Source organism: Tachyglossus aculeatus, chromosome 23 (assembly GCF_015852505.1).
Source record: "Tachyglossus aculeatus isolate mTacAcu1 chromosome 23, mTacAcu1.pri, whole genome shotgun sequence".
Taxonomy (NCBI): Eukaryota; Metazoa; Chordata; class Mammalia; order Monotremata; family Tachyglossidae; genus Tachyglossus; species Tachyglossus aculeatus.
Genome location: NC_052088.1, coordinates 19706754 through 19720610, shown reverse-complemented (window position 1 = coordinate 19720610; position 13857 = coordinate 19706754).

The following is a 13857-nucleotide window of genomic DNA, read 5'->3' as shown; positions in this document are numbered from 1 at the left end:
CCTAAGATAAAATGAATACGTAACAATGATTAGACTACTTCCACTATGCTTGTGGTTGGTTAAGTCAGAGGTGAAGGTTCTCTGATCTTTTTGCTATTGGCATGTGAAGAAAGTTCAGTCATATTCAACATATTCTGATTTACCAGGTGGCTTGTCCAATTCATCAGGCCAAAACTATCAGGAAACTTATTTAAAACAATCATCCAGTAATTGCTTTAGGTCGATAACATGACTTCCTCAGACCCAAGAAGACAAACTGGTAATTATGAGCCACTCACAGAGGTAACTGAGTAGCAGTATGGTCTTGTGGAAAGAGTGAAGGCTTGGGAGTCAACAGAGCTGGGTTTGAATACTGATTCTGACATTTACTCTTTGGTCTTTGGCAAATCACTTAACTTCTTTGTGCCTCAGTTTCTTCATCTGTAAAATGGAGGTTACTTAGGCTATAAGGGCTTACTGCCAGTCTAATAAGAATAATTCTAATAATAATAACTAAGGTGTTTGTTAAGCACTTACTATGTGCCAAGTAATCAAGTCTGACGTTGGGATCAAAATCAAAGGGTAGGGGGAACAGGTATCAAATCCCCAGTTACAGATGAGGATACTGAAGCATAGATAATATTTTTTTTAAATGGTGTTTGTTAAGTACCTAATCGGTGCAAAGCACTGCACTAAAACACCTGGGTAAATATAAGAAAATCAGGTCCGACACACTCCCTGTCTTATAGGGGGCTCACAATCTGAGAGGGAGGGAGAACAAGTAAGTATTTTAGCCCCCTTTTACAGATGAGGTAACTGAGTCACAGGGAAGTTAAGTGACTTCCAAAGTCACAAATCAGGGAAGTTTTGTAGCTGGGATTGGAACCCAGGTTTCCTGATTCCAAGGCCCAAGCTGTTCTGTAACACAACTTTGTTAAGGAGGAACCCTGAAAGGAATGGACACTCACAGAATACTTCCCAAGCCATTAGTACGGTGCTCTGCACACAGTAAGTGCTCAATAAATACAACTGAATGAATGAATTTCCTACAGGGTGATTTGAAAGAGGCCATCTGCAAGCTGAATGGACAGAATTATAGACAGTGGGAAACAACTGTCAGTTAAAGATTATGCCTGTTTTAAGCTAATACACACTTGAATTTTTCCACTCTTCTCTATGTCTTTCCCAAATAGCTCTTTTCAAGTGATTATGCTGAGAGCAATTCATATTGGGCATAATCATAATGAGCATAATGAAATAAAGGTCAACAGTGATGCCTTGTTATAAAGGGATGAAGCCCAGGAGACCAAATATAATTGAGGCTGGCAGTGTCATCATGCAAGATCATCCCAAAGGGTTCCCCGCTATTGTGAAAGCACTTCTGTTTAATATTATTTAAACTTTATTTTTGAGGGCTAGGCAACACAAGGAAAGTTAAAAAAAAAAAGCAGAAAAAGAAGAAAATAAAGTAAAAATCAATGAAGGAGAAAATACAATTGACATTCACTATGATCCAAGAAGGGATTTCTGCAAGAAGCATTCACAGTTCATTCAAACCAATGACAGTTTCAGAAAAATTCCCCCAACTTTTCATATGCAAGTGGCTCATTTATTTCCACAAAATTCTGTCTCTTTCTTTTACTCCCGCCCCTTTGAGGGAATTCAGTACTTTGCAGTTTATCACCTGGTATAAAGGAGAGTGAAGGGTTTGGGTTTTTTTGTCATTCAATGGTGAAAAGGGACCCAATAAATAGGTTGATCATTGATGTTCCCCTGCCCCTTTCTTCATACTTCAGAAAATACCATTAAACTAGGAAATCTCAATAATTTCTTTAAATTCACACATTTTAGCAGATTCTTATGTGTAGTCATTCATTCATAGCTTTCAATCAGTGTTAGTTACAGAGTGCTTATTTTGTGCAGGCACTGAACCAAGGATTTGGGAAAGTACAATACAATCAAGTTGGTAGATACATACCCTACTGCCAAGGCGGTTACAATAACCAATCAATGGTACTCACTGAACATCTGCTATGTGCAGAGCATTGCACTTATTACTTGAAAGAGTGCAGTAGAAGACACGGGACTTGCCCTTGACCTCAGTTAATCATTCATTGATATTTATTGAGGGCTGACTGTGATTGCCCTGCTTACAGTTTAGTTGGGTAGACAGACACAAAGAACGAAAGGAAAGAAATGGATATACAGATAGGCATGTGCTTCAATTGTAGGGTTTGTGGGATGTGCAGAAGTCCTTGAGGTGTTAGGTGTGAGTGAATAAGTGGTTGGCCAAACTGCTAATCTGACTGTTGGAGGACACTACCTAGGGAAGGAGAAGAACTGATTGGGGAAGACTTCCTGTAGGAGATGTGATTCAGCAATCTGCAGGTTGTGTTGGGAAGGGGAGAGTTTCAGGCAGGCATTCATTCATTCATTCAATCATATTTATTGAGTGCTTACTGTGTGCAGAGCACTGTATTAAGTGCTTGGGAAGTACAAGTTGGCAACATATAGAGACGGTCCCTACCCAACAGTGGGCTCACAGTCTAGAAGGGGGAGACAGAGAACAAAACAAAACATATTAACAAAATAAAATAAATAGAATAAATATGTACAAGTAAAATAAATAAATAAATAGAGTAATAAATATGTACAAACATATATACATATATACAGGTGCTGTTGGGAAGGGAAGGAGGGAAGGCGGGGGGGTGGAGAGGGAGAGGAAGGAAGGGGCTCAGTCTGGGAAGGCCTCCTGGAGGAGGTGAGCTCTCAGTAGGGCCTTGAAGAGAGCTAGCTTGGCAGATGTGCAGAAGGAGGCATGAAGGAGGGAGTAAGCTAGAGGTCAGCTGTGGGAAAGATGAGAAACAGCCACAATGAGTAGGTGAGCTTAAAAGGAATGAAGAATGTTAGCTGGAGTGTGGTGGGAGAAAATAGTGGCTAAGTAAGAGTTGGTGATGAGATGAGATGAGAGTAGGAGTTTCTACTTGATGTGGAGAGCGAAGACTATCAAAACCTTTGGAGGAATGGTGAGATAAGTGCAGAATGACATTTTTACAGAAATGATCCAGGGAGCAGAATGAAGTCTGGACTAGGAAGGAGAGAAAGAGACTAGAGGCAGGGAGACCAGTGAGGAGACTGACATAGTATCAGACCTGAACTAAGGTCTGAACTAAGGTAGCGGCCATTGGGATGGAGTGGAAGGTGTGGATTCAGGAAGTGTTGTGGAGGAGAGAAATAACATGGTCGTATTTAAAAGCCTGAACTCGAGGCTTTTTTACAGTATTTGTTAAGTGCTTACTATGTGCCAGGCATTGTTCTAAGTGTTGGAGTAGATACAAGATAATCAGGTTGGGCACAATCCATGTCCCACATGGGGCTCCCAGTCTTATTTACAAATGAGATAACCCAGACAGAGAGAAGTTAAGTGACTTGCCTGAGGTCACACTGCAGAAAAATGACAAAGCTGCGACTAGAATTCAGGTCCTTCTGACTCTGAGGCCCATGCTCTATCCACTAGATAACATTGCTTCTCATGGAGAGTTGTAAGAGAGGGGAAGAAGCCAGGATAATGCCAAATACTGTGACCTTCAGAGATAGACAGGATAGGTGCCTCTTGCCCAGTTCTCCTGGTAACAATTTTGGTTTGTTCTGTTTTAATGGTAGCTACTCTTTGCTGATCACCTGAAGAGGCCCACCTGAACAAAAAGCAACATAAAGCACATTGAAAGGAGGGTTATTTGGGCTACTTAGCTTGATTCTTGGAAGTTCCTTGAAGGCAGGGATCTTGCCTACTTACTCTACTATACTCACCCAAGAGTTTAGTCCAGCGCTCACAGTAAGCACTCAATAAATACCACTGAATTTCATGTTTAATATCATTAAGGACTTTAAAAAAAATCTTTACATTTGGTGGCTCGTTTGATTATGAACTCAACATTTTCTTTCTTTTTAGTCACCAGTATTTTCCAGCAAAAATAGGATGATTAAAAATGGCTAAGCAAATAAAAATAAAAATCAGGTACATTTCTGGGATTTTTGTGGTTGAGAGAAAAGAAAATCTGCATTTGGTTGCCAGAAAAATTGAGATTGAAGTGAATTTGTCTTGCTCCACAGGGTTCCTTATGTGCTGAATTCTCAGAATGGTTTAAGTGGAGGTAGAGGTATTAGTTGCATTGTTTACTGCCATCCTTCGGTTTGATAGGGCCTATCTAAAGTGACTCTCTTCACTTTATCTCCAGGGAATAATTAAGATCAGAGCTGAACCGCCAGGAGCAACTTCTGAAGCGATTTCTGAAGCTAGGAAGGCACTTGGTCACTTAACCTGTTTCTAGTGGCGAACTGCCAACATTCTGCATTCCTACCTGCACGGATGAGGTAAGGAGTCTGTGACTGGTCTGTATAGCACTTCAGAGTGTGGCAGTTGATAATTACAATCAATACTGGGCTACACCACCTGTCCACCAGAGAAACAGAATCAGTCCGATAACTGGGTTGCAGAGAATCCTGGGTGAATAGGAATTGCCCGGTGAATAGGAATTGTCACAGAGCCCAACTTTTGACCTCCACCCAAAGGTTGAGAGGTTACTCAACCTTTGAGGTTAGAGGTTAGAGGTTAGAGAAGCAGTGTAGCTCAGTGGAAAGAGCAAGGGCTTTGGAGTCAGAGGTCAAGGGTTCAAATCCCGGTTCCGCCACTTGTCAGCTGTGTGACTTTGGACAAGTCAGTTAACTTCTCTGTGCCTCAGTTACCTCATCTGTAAAATGGGGATTAAGACTGTGAGCCCCACGTGGGACAACCTGATCACCTTGTATCCTCCACAGCACTTAGAACAGTGCTTTGCACATAGTAAGCGCTTAATAAATGCCATTATTATTATTATTATTATTATTACTGAGCTGACTAGAGGTCAGTCAAAATGCTGCTACTTGACCATTGTCGTCTTTGATGCTGTTGAGTCGTTTGCAACCCATAACAAACCCATGGACACATAATAATAATAATAATTATGGTATTTGTTAAGCGCTTACTATGTGCCAGGCACTGTATTAAGCACTGATCCCTCCCAGAATGTCCCACCTCCATCTGCAGCTGTTCTGGTAGTGTATCTATAGAGTTTTCTTGGTAAAAATACAGAAGTGGCTTACTATTGCCTTCTTCCACACAGTAAACTTGAGTCTCTGCCTTCCACCCTTTCCTATGCTGCTGCAGCCCAGCACAGATGAGTTTTGAATTGTAGCAGATTGCCTTTGACTCTCTAGCTACTGCCCAAGCTAGGAATGGGTATTTATTCATTCATTCATTCATTCAATCATATTTATTGAGCGCTTACTGTGTGCAGAGCACTGCTTGACTCTCCCGCCAGGAGCCGAGACTGGTACAGTACTGGAAACTGTCTAGGTGTGATCCTGAGAGTGTGACTGGACCGTTATACAGACTAAATTAGCCCTTCTTTTAATCAGATGTGGGGGGTAGCAGAGCACTCCAGGTAAAACTGGAGAAGGATAAATTAACCAAACACACCTTGATGGATGGAAGTGAATCACCTGATTCCCACAATATGTGACTCAACCATCAGTAATGTACCCTGCTGGAACTCCACGTTGGGGAAAGAGTAACTGGGGAAGCCGTAAGAACTCAGATTCCGAGTCAAACGTTGGAAATCAGGACACAGGCCAAGACCCTACTTAACTATACTCTAAGCTTGTTATGGAAGGGAACGTTTCCTATAATTCTGTTGTATTATACTCTCCCAAGCATTTAATACAGTGCTCTGCATATAGTAGGTGATCAGTAATTACCAATGATTAATATCTTCCCCATTGATTCCCATCCTTTCATTCATTCAATTGTATTTATTGAGTGCTTACTGTGTGCAGAGCACTGTACTAAGCACTTGGGAAGTACAAGTTGGCAACATATAGAGACGGTCCCTACCCAACAGCGGGCTCACAGTCTAGAAGGCGTTCTGCATCCTCTTCCCTATTACTTAATAATGTGAATGAGCTAAGACAAGGGCCCAACCTGATGCTACTGTTTTTTTCCACACAGCAGAGAGTCTTAAGATAGAAATACGGTAACCTAGCCCATTTTCTTTAGAAGTTATCTCTCTGTCATACTGGATGCCATAGAGGCTGCTATATATTGCCTCTCATTTATTCCTTTTCCTCCTAAACACAAATCATTATGAACCTTAGTAATAGTAAAATTGCAGCTCATCTGTATAGCTAATTCATCATGAATACATGGGGTGAGGCCAGAGAATTTTAAAAAATGCACCCAGTTTCCCCTATAACTCCAAATTTTCCTGCTTGCAGAACTCCATGTTAAGGATAATTTGTTCTTACTGCTCTTGACTACATGTAGATGACCATAACCATTTTTTCCAACACCATTTAATGCTGGAGCCAGATTGGGTCACGCTGTGGGAAAAACGAGAAGCAGTTTGGCTCAGTGGATAGAGCACAGGCCTGGGAATCTGAAGGTACTGGGTTCTAATTCCGTCTCCACCACTTGTCTTCTATGTGACCTTGGGGAAGTCACTTCACTTCTCTGGGCCTCAGGTACCTCATCTGTAAAATGGGGATTAAGACTGTAAACCCCACATGGGACAACCTGATCACCTTGTATCCTCCCCAGCGCTTAGAACAGTGCTTTGCACATAGTAAGCACTTAATAAATGCCATCATTATTATTATTATTACCCATCTATAAAGTGGGGATTAAGAAAGTGAGCCCTGTGTGGGACTTGGACTATGTCCAACCTCTTTACCTTGTATCTACCCCTGCAATTAGTACAGTGCCTGGAAACATAGTAAGCATTAAACGAATACCACAGAAAAGGACATTTCCTAATTTTGTAATTCTGTCATCACACCCTAAGTAAAATGCATAGTGAAAACCCACATCTTGGCAAAACTACTATATTGTGAGAGGCAATTCTGAAAACCCACATTTTGGCAGGACTACTACATTGTGAGAGGCAATTCTCTATTCAATCTAAATTAGGATAGTGACTATATGAATTACCAAGTTTCTGATTGGCTGGAAATTAATAAAATAACATCTGTCATTTTGCCCTTGGGAATACAGGCAAAGGCCTATGGTTTGGTACTAGTGTGCATTACCTCTTCAGCATTAAGCAGTGTGGCCTAGTTGAAAGGGCAGACTGTAAGCTCTCCCTGAAGACCGTAAACTTGTTGTGGGCAGGAATGCGTCTACCAACTCTGTTATACTGTTATGTTGTACTATCCCAAGTGCTTAGTACAGTGTTCTGCACACACAGTAAGTGCTCAGTAAATATGATTGGTTCTGTGCTTCCTAATCGCTTAATACAGCGCACTGCACCCACTTGCTATTCCATAAATGCTGCTGCTGTTACTCCTGCAACTATTGTTATATTCTAAAAACAAGTTGCATGAACATTAAAAAGGGCTTAAATTTGGTTTGCTAACACCAAATGAAATACAGTGGGATCCATTTAAAAACTAAGTTGGTCTGAATTTCTTTTTCCAGATTTAGAAAGAATAGATTCAGCTCACATCTTAAGGTACAAGTTCTTCAAAGGCAAGCAAACATCTACTTTACAGAAGGAATTTTACTGACCTACAAAAGAGTTTTGTTGACATCAAGGTACAATTTAACCAAACCCTAGAAACTTTGACAAGATATGATGGATGGTATAAGGCAAATTGAACAGCTTAGAATCCTAGAATGTATCAGATGACCCTGAAAATAGTGAAAGAAGAAACAAGTAGCATCGATGTGATCTGAAAATATTATAGGATTGGAGGGAAAACTAAAGCAACTTCCTGACTATAAATGAGTGAAGATCGATTCTATTTATGCAGAGCTGACCACTCTAGGGAAACCATTTTCTATATTTAAAAATCAAGAGCTCATATCTTTTACTGCCTTTAGGTGATTGGAGAAAATATAGTCAGTTAAATTGTAGTTGCCTTACAGCTGTACTACTTCCTATGGGTAAAGGTGCTTATTACAGTGCTCTGCACACAGTAAGCGCTCAGTAAATATCCTTGAATGAATTATCACACTATCCGGTGATTTATTTTTCTAGTCCATTATCTCAATTGAGTTTCTATCCTTTCGATGATGATGGTGACATTTAGGGTCTTAAAAGTTCTAGACACCTCCTCTGTTGTTATCTGTTTTCTCATAGTTGAAATCAATGGCTTATTATATATTTTTTAAAGATATTTTTAGTGCCTCTGAATGGTTAAGAATTAGCATTGTCAAGTACCAGGAGCTAAAAATGTACGTCTTAATGTCTTTGCACCCCGGTGCTTCCTTTCGCTCCTACCACCTTTGATGGGACAGGATAAATAGTTTCCATTAATGCTCTTTTGAAAAATGAATTAAAGTTCACTTATTCAACACTTATAAATGTTTGTCAAAGTAGATTAGTAATAGCATTTATTGGGTACACTGCACTAGGTGCTGAGGAATTACAAAATAAAGAAGTGACACTGCACACCCACAAGTGACACTGTAAACTCTAACAGGGAGGCAACCCTATAAAATAATTGCAACTTGAGTACTCAGATAATATACTCAATTATTTATTGTGTGTAGTAAATATATATATGAGAGCTATTAGAAGGGTGTAGATAAGTTGATAAGTGCTAGAGTTGGCTGAAGAGATGACAGAGTTCAAGATGCTAGCAAGTCAATTAAGAGGGCTTTGATTGAGAGGAGAACTATGGTCTGATGTGGAGAAGGAGAAAATTCCAAGATACGGGGGGAGTATGAGCATGATGGGAGGATGGAGACAGGTGAATAGAGAATGAGGTACAGCTAGAAGATTGTCTTGGAAGACACAAGTCAGTGAATTTATGAATAGTGCAAGAAGTGAGGATATAGGTCAGGTGAGACCTGATGGTGGAGAGCCTTGAAGCTAATTGTGAAGCATTTTTACATGATGCAAAGAGTCTGAGGAAACCAGTGGAGGGTTTTCCTGGGGAGTGACATGAAGGCCAGGGATGCTTCAGGAAGATAATCGGCGCAGCAGCACGTAGCGTAGATTGGATGGCAGAGAGTTTGGATACTGGGAGATTGGGGAGGAGGCTCATGTAAAAATCAACCCATGGCAAGACCAGAGGTCATAGCAGAGTGGCAACAGTTTGGGTGGAGAGGAAGGGATAAAACCAGGAAACCTTGTGTGGGAAGAACAGGCAGGATTTAGTAGTAAACTGAATGTAAGAGTTGAATGATGACGAAGAGATGAGTGTGACATCAGGGTTGTGGGCTTCTGGGACAGAGAGGAGGATTGTGTTGTTGCCAAATGAGGTGGGAAGGTTAATAAAAGAGTGAGTTTAGCGGGGGAAATGGTGTTATATTTTGCACATGGTGTTAGGTAAACTTTTTTTTTCTTGTATGGTATTTTTTAAGCACTTACTATGTGTACAGCACTGTACTATATAATGATAATACCACTGCTTTCAGTCCAAACTGGATTTTCCAAGGTGTACAGACTGCTTCCCCTGATTTCAGAAAGGGACAGATACCCATGGCCAAAGAAGAAGGTGGCTTATAATCATTAGTGTAGATGCAAACAATTTAATATGTACAGTAATGAAGGCAAGCTTTGAATGTTCAGCAGACGATCATTTCAACTGAGCAGCAATTTAAAATAATGATGGTGTTTGTTCATTCATTCATTCAATCATATTTATTGAGCACTTACTGTGTGCAGAGCACTGTACTAAGCACTTGGGAAGTACAAGTTGGCAACATATAGAGACGGTCCCTACCCATCTGTTAAGTGCTTACTATGTGCCAATTGCTATTCTAAGCACTGGGGGAGATACAAGGTTATGAGGTTGTCCCATGTGGGGCTCACAGTCTTAATCCCCAATTGCAGATGAGGTAGCTGAGGCACAGAGAAGTTAAGTGACTTGTCCAAAGTCACACAGCTGACAAGTGGTGGAGCTGGAATTAGAACCCATGACCTCTGACTCGCAAGCCTGTGCACTTTCCACTTGGTTCACCCTTTCCTTAGACTGTTGCTGGGTACGTTTTGCCTGACACTTTACTTTTCAATTACTGAATGGGTTTTTACTAATTTCGGGCATTGATATCAACACAAATTGTTCTGCATTTGACCTTCGACTGAACAATTTTAAGTTGCCTTATTGACTCATGAGCGGCAATGCACTATGTTTGCTCTATTCACCAAGGAAAGTCTTTAGCTAATGGAGCATGTAGTATAAACCAAAAAGCCAACTAAAAACATAAATCTGTAAGGCACTGGACTCTTTTCTATATAGTAAAGTGAATGGTGCAACTTCAAAGGATTCCTCCAATCTGTCATAAATGCTGCAAAACCCTTAAACTGAATAGTAAAGATTATCTTAACTAAAAGGTTTTTTTACCTGCACAATAAAGATTGTCAGTCTATTTGAAGGAAGAAAGTCCCAGATCTTCTGACAGTGTGGGAGGTGAAAATCACAGTGGGGGTTCAATGAAGGCTGGCCATCACAGCGGGAGAGCTAGGAAAAGAAAAGAAGGAGGAGATTTTGAAAAGAACTACCTTGCCCACACTAATCACACCATCCATTGTTCTCCCAGCTCTGTGACACATGCTTGACAATCTTCTGTATTCTCTAGTGTAACTGAAAGTGAGGTTTTTCATAACTGTTTGCCAGGGGCATACAGTCTGCTGAATGTTGGGAGGTAGTGTGGCCTAGTGGAAAGAGCATGGGACTGAGAGTCAGGAGACTTGGGTTCAAGGTCCCGCTCTATCATCTTGCCTATTGTCCAGTCAGTCAATCAATGGTATTTATTGAGTGTTTACTTTTTGCAGAGCAATCAATCATATTTATTGAGCGCTTACTATGTGCAGAGCACTGTACTAAGCGCTTGGGAAGTACAAATTGGCAACATATAGAGACAGTCCCTACCCAACATTGGGCTCACAGTCTAAAAGGAGGAGACAGAGAAAAAAAAAAACCAAACATACTAACAAAATAAAATAAATAGAATAGATATGTACAAGTAAAATAAATAAATAAATAAATAAATAGAGTAATAAATATGTACAAACATATATACAAGCACTGTCCTAAGTGCTTTGGAGGGTATAACACAATAGAATTGATAGACCAAAACCTTGTCCTAAAGGAGTTTACAATCTAGGAGCTTGGCTAAGTTACTTATATTATCTGCATCCCAGTTTTATCATCTTTAAGATAGGGATAAAATACCTGGTCTCCCATCATAGACTGAGTCCTCTGTAGGCTAGGAATTGTGCCTGATTTGACTCTTTGGAAACGACCCCAGCACTGTACTAAGCCCAAGGGAGACTACAATACCTCAGAGTTGGTAGACTTTTTCCCTGCCCACAAGGAACTTACAGTCTAGAGCATGTAGATGCAATGTGAACTAGTGAAAAGAGTCCAAGTCTTGGTGTCATAGAATCTGGGTTCTCAACCCAGCTCTGCCACTCGTCCACTGTGTGACCCTCTCTGTGCCTCAGTTACCTCATCTGTCAAATGGATATTAAGACCGTAAACCCTATGTGGGCCATGCACTGTCTGGAACCTGATTAGCTTATATCTACCCCAACACTTAGTACAGTGTCTAGCACAGAGTAAACGCTTAACAAATACCATTAAAAATAATTGCATTTCAGGGAGGAAGAGTGGAAAATCATTACTACTCTACTTCTGCCGCTTGACTTAAATCCAGAACGTTCCTTCTTCCTATGGGCATGAAGGGGTATCTTGGGGATGGTGTCATAATATCTCCGGGTTTCAAAAATAGCCATCCTGTTAGCACCTGCTGCATGAGACCTCATTAAACCTTGGGAAAGATAGTGTTGTGCAGCCATTGCTGTGGATTCTGAATCATGAGGAGAAATTCAGCTCCTCTGGCCACAGCTCCTTACTGATTTTTGTTTTTATTTTCTGTATTGTGTATTTGTCCTTGTCCCTTATTCTGTTTTAATGTGTGTTTTGTTGCTCCCAATGTGTTTATTTCCACTCCTTTCCTCGTCTACCTACCACCTATATTCATAGACCGTGAGTCTCTGGAGCAACAGGGTCCATGCTTATTTCCCACCTGTATATTTTTCCCAGTGCTTAGCACAGTGCTGTGTATACAGTAAGCACTTAATACATACTACTACTATATTTTTAATCATAAGTTTGAGCAGAGCTTCGATGAGAGGAATAGATTTTTTACTGGTCTGATTTTGCGACTCTCATTATTTAATCTTTTTTTGTTGCTTGATTTTTACCTTACAACCTGCATCAGATGAAATGATAAAGGATACTTGCATTGTGCACTCATGTTCTATCTGAGTTCAGAGCTAATGGAGTTCTACGGCTTCTTTATACGATTGTTCACCTTAAGCAGTCAAGCGAATTGTAGAATTTTTATTTCCCCTAAGAACCTCATAAATTATAGGAAAAGATTGAATGTTCTTCATAAGAATTTTAAATACTAGGAATTATCCAATTGGAAAATACTTCTACATAAATTTCAACCATTCATAAACTATAAAGACACTGATACTTCTAAAATACTTTCAGTTGCAATCTGTAACTTCCAGTTTTAAGGGGAACACCAAAATTCACAGTAGCTCTTAATGAAATATTGCTAATTTTCCCAAATTATTATTCATTGAGAGCTTACTGAGTGCAGAGCACTGTACTTGGGCAAGTCACTTAACTTCTCTGTGCCTCAGTTACCTAATCTGTCAAATGGGGATTAAGACTGTGAGCCCCACGTGGGACAACCTGATCACCTTGTAACCTCCCCAGCGCTTAGAACAGTGCTCTGCACATAGTAAGTACTTAATAAATGCCATTATCTATATATCTCTATATCTATATATAGAGAGATATATACTAAGTGTTTGAGAGAGTACAATACAACAGAGTTGGTAGAAAGGTTCCCTCCCCTTAAGTGATTCTAACTTCTAAAGTCACATAAAGTAGACCTCTGCCTTTAGACCTCTGCCTTTGTTTACTCTAATGGCCTAAAATAATTATTGAACTTTCCCAAAGAATCTAATTCCTAGGAAACAGATCACCCAGAAAGAATCTATCTCAAAATATACTTACCCAAGAGAAGCAATATGGCCTGATTAGCAGAGCACAGGGCTGGGAGTCAGGAATTGGAAAATACTTTTACAGAAATTTCAACCATTCATTAACTATAAAGACACTGATACTTCTAAAATACTTTCAGTTGCAATCTGTAACTTCCAGTTTTAGTGTGAACACCAAAATTCACAGTAGTTCTTACTGAAATATTGCTAATTTTCCCGAATTATTATTCATTGAGAGCTTACTGTGCGCAGAGCACTGTACTTGGGCAAGTCACTTAACTTATCTGTGCCTCAGTTACCTCATCTGTCAAAAGGAGATTAAGACTGTGAACCCCACATGGGACAACCTGATCACCTTGTAACCTCCCCAGCACTTAGAACAGTGCTCTGCACATAGTAAGTGCTTAATAACTGCCATTATCTATATATCTATCTATATCTATCTATCTATCTGTCTATCTATCTATATACTAAGTGTTTGAAAAAATACAATACAACAGAGTTGGTAGAAAGGTTCCCTCCCCTTAAGTGATTCTAACTTCTAAAATCACATAAAGTAGACCTCTGCCTTTGGTTACTCTAATGGCCTAAAATAATTATTGCACTTTCCCAAAGAATCCTATTCCTAGGAAACAGATCACCCCGAAAGGATCTATCTCAAAATAGACTTAACCGAGAGAAGCAATGCGGCTTGATGGGTAGAGCACAGGGCTGGGAGTCAGGAGACCAGAGTCGTAATGCCAGCTCTGGCAGTAGCCTGCTCTGTGACCTTGAGCAAGTCACTTACCTTCTCTGCGCCTCAGTTTCC